Source organism: Penaeus vannamei, chromosome 15 (genome assembly GCF_042767895.1).
Source record: "Penaeus vannamei isolate JL-2024 chromosome 15, ASM4276789v1, whole genome shotgun sequence".
In the NCBI taxonomy this organism is placed as follows: Eukaryota; Metazoa; Arthropoda; class Malacostraca; order Decapoda; family Penaeidae; genus Penaeus; species Penaeus vannamei.
The window spans coordinates 41,507,834-41,510,333 of NC_091563.1; the positions used below are offsets into that span (position 1 = coordinate 41,507,834).

Below are 2,500 nucleotides of genomic sequence, written 5' to 3' on the forward strand. Positions count from 1 at the left end.
GTATGAGCCACTAAATGAGCATTTGAAACACTCGCACTTTGGCATCTATCAAAAATCTTGGAAGGAAAATTTTAATAAAGGTATTTTATCAATGCACAATGAACATAGCTGCAAACGTTGGCGAAATATATATAAGCTACATTCTATGACTGTCTTTGTTATCATTTCAATGAGCCATGTAGATTATATATGTACAAATGGTGTGAAATTTAACATATCAAATCTCTGTTTTTTTGCAAAAAGATCATACATTTCTTAATAATCAATAACAAAATAATTTGTAAACACATGATTTTATTTGAAACTTGAGCAAAAAAAGCATCCATCATTATGCAAATTTGCACAAGTGCAAATCCTAGATATCATTTGATTGCTAAAAATTGCATTTCTCAAAAGAAAAACATTTGGAATCACTTGAAATTATGTGAATCTTTAACCTCTTTAATAATGACCAAGTATTGAAATATCATAACACACACACACACACACACACACACACACACACACACACACACACACACACACACACACACACACACACACATACACACACACACACACACACACACACACACACACACAGACACACACACACACACACACACACACACACACACACACACACACACACACACACACACACACACAAACACAAACACAAACACAAACACAAACACAAACACAAACACAAACACAAACACAAACACAAACACAAACACAAACACAAACACAAACACAAACACAAACACAAACACAAACACAAACACGCACATGCACACACACACACAAATTAAAAAATAAATAAATAAATAAAAAATGCCTGATACTTTCTTACTCAATCTACAGCTTACACTTTTTAACCTATGAAATACTTGGTTAATCTTTACAGTAAGGACACACTAAGCTCAGGCAAATTGAATAAATTCTTGTAGAGGGCAAAAAGTTGCCTTCAGTATGAGAAATAATCTGCAGACACGAACAGTAATACCAAAAATGAAGGTAAAAGATTCCAGATGGAACCACTCTCAGCCTGAGTTTCAGTTCTATCCTGCTTTGCATATGAGGTAAAGACAGTGTTTCCTACAGGACGTTGGGGGGGGGGGGGGGGGGGGGAGAGAGAGAGAGAGATAGAAAGAGAGAGAGAGAGAGAGAGAGAGAGAGAGAGAGACAGAGAGAGAGAGACAGAGAGAGAGAGAGAGACAGAGAGAGAGAGAGAGAGAGAGAGCGCCTTCGGGCAGTGCTTGAAGGGCAGGTTCAGTCACAGTAATTTAGAATGATGAATAATTTTTGTGACGTGGAGCTGGGGACTTGCATACATACTATATAGCTTAAATACCCTTTATCATCCTACCCTACGGTGTGCAGGTATGAGATCATTCCTTTTTCCATTTGTTCCTTTTGGTAAATGTATCGCATGGTCCTGGGTTCGCGCCTTGCTGCCCCTCGCAGTCAACTCAGCTGTGAATGAGCACTGGTATGCTGACGTCAGCATGCTAGGGTCAAAGTCGGGGCGGTAAGGAACTGGCCACCCTACTGCATCATCCCGCGGCTTAGTATGCAGGTTTCTCTACAAAACATGTCCCTTACGTCCAGATGAATATGAGACCAACTTTGACTTTTGAAATGCATATAGGGTACAAAATTAGTGGCACTCTAAATGGAATTATATACTCATGCTTATAATGTTTTTTTTTATTCTTTCCAAATCCCCATGAATTAATAAAAGTGATTTGTGATAGATGGCCTATCATCTTATGTCTTACCCCCATACACAAAAAAACACACAACTGTTCCATATTAGAATTAGGCGGATTTCTGCCATAATTATATGGCAGATGGGCCTTGGCTTTTTCCATACTTCACCACACACAAAGCCTGAAATTTCCCATAATAACACGTTTTGGCATACATCATATATTCGAAAGTCTAACCTTGATATAATCTTACAAAATAAAGTGCAGAGTATTGAACTTGACGTATTAATCTTTATTAATTTTTCTTATTGCTGATAATATTGATAACATTTTAATAAACACAGTGTCAATAATAATACCAGTAATAGTTAAGCTTCAACCAGCCATCTTCTAAATGAAAAAATCATATATGCAACAACAGTTATAAAATTAATGGCATAAGAAAACTTAAAACATTTTTCCCAAAGGCTGGTGTTACACATACGGCAGCCTTATCCAATTTCTCGCAGTTAGGTATACAGCAAACATATGCTCATGAACATATAAACGTTTTTTCCAGGTAATATGTACGAACCTGACCTAACCTACCCTAATTGAGAGTGATATCATCTTCTCGTGTCAAGACCGCCGCCATATTGCTTGTTTCCCCAGACGTGTACGACACCAATCAGGGGCTTTTCTGCCATACTCCTGGTCACTTTCTTCCCAAACGTTCAAGTAATGGGGATGTCTAATGATGAAAGGTAGGCCTACTAATTGACTGTTCGGTGACTATGCATTTGAGAAGCCATTTTTATGTAAACAAA

The 2,500-nt window shown here is 37.7% G+C and overlaps 1 protein-coding gene across 2 annotated transcripts in view; it reads right to left on the minus strand.

Moving 5' to 3' along the window:
• Window positions 1–2,500, minus strand: part of LOC113804421 (SH3 domain-binding protein 1) — a 31,964-nt gene that overhangs the window by 28,505 nt on the left and 959 nt on the right. The gene's annotated exons all lie outside the window — the stretch shown is intronic.